Below are 227 nucleotides of genomic sequence, written 5' to 3'. Positions count from 1 at the left end.
GGATACCTGTAATGTGTTAATTTAGAAAACATGATTATGATATACATGTCTAAAAAATCCGAAAAAAAATATTCGATAGTTACTTTAGTTAATAAGATACAACACACAAATGCACAGACAGACACAAACAACCTAAGCACACGAACGAAATTCCGGGTATTTAAGCACTTTCTTTATTTTCTTTGCCCTCTCGACGCCTCACTCCATCGAATTACCTCGTTAATCAC

At 34.4% G+C, this 227-nt stretch overlaps 1 protein-coding gene across 1 annotated transcript in view; it reads right to left on the bottom strand.

Moving 5' to 3' along the window:
- The window catches only part of LOC119585782 (rabphilin-3A-like), a gene marked incomplete at its 3' end in the record, with an annotated part of 40,028 nt that overhangs the window by 36,912 nt on the left and 2,889 nt on the right, over positions 1-227 (bottom strand).

Source organism: Penaeus monodon, chromosome 20 (assembly GCF_015228065.2).
Source record: "Penaeus monodon isolate SGIC_2016 chromosome 20, NSTDA_Pmon_1, whole genome shotgun sequence".
Lineage (NCBI taxonomy): Eukaryota > Metazoa > Arthropoda > Malacostraca > Decapoda > Penaeidae > Penaeus > Penaeus monodon.
The sequence above is the reverse complement of the archived record's forward strand: the minus strand, read 5'-3'. Positions and strand labels throughout refer to the sequence as shown.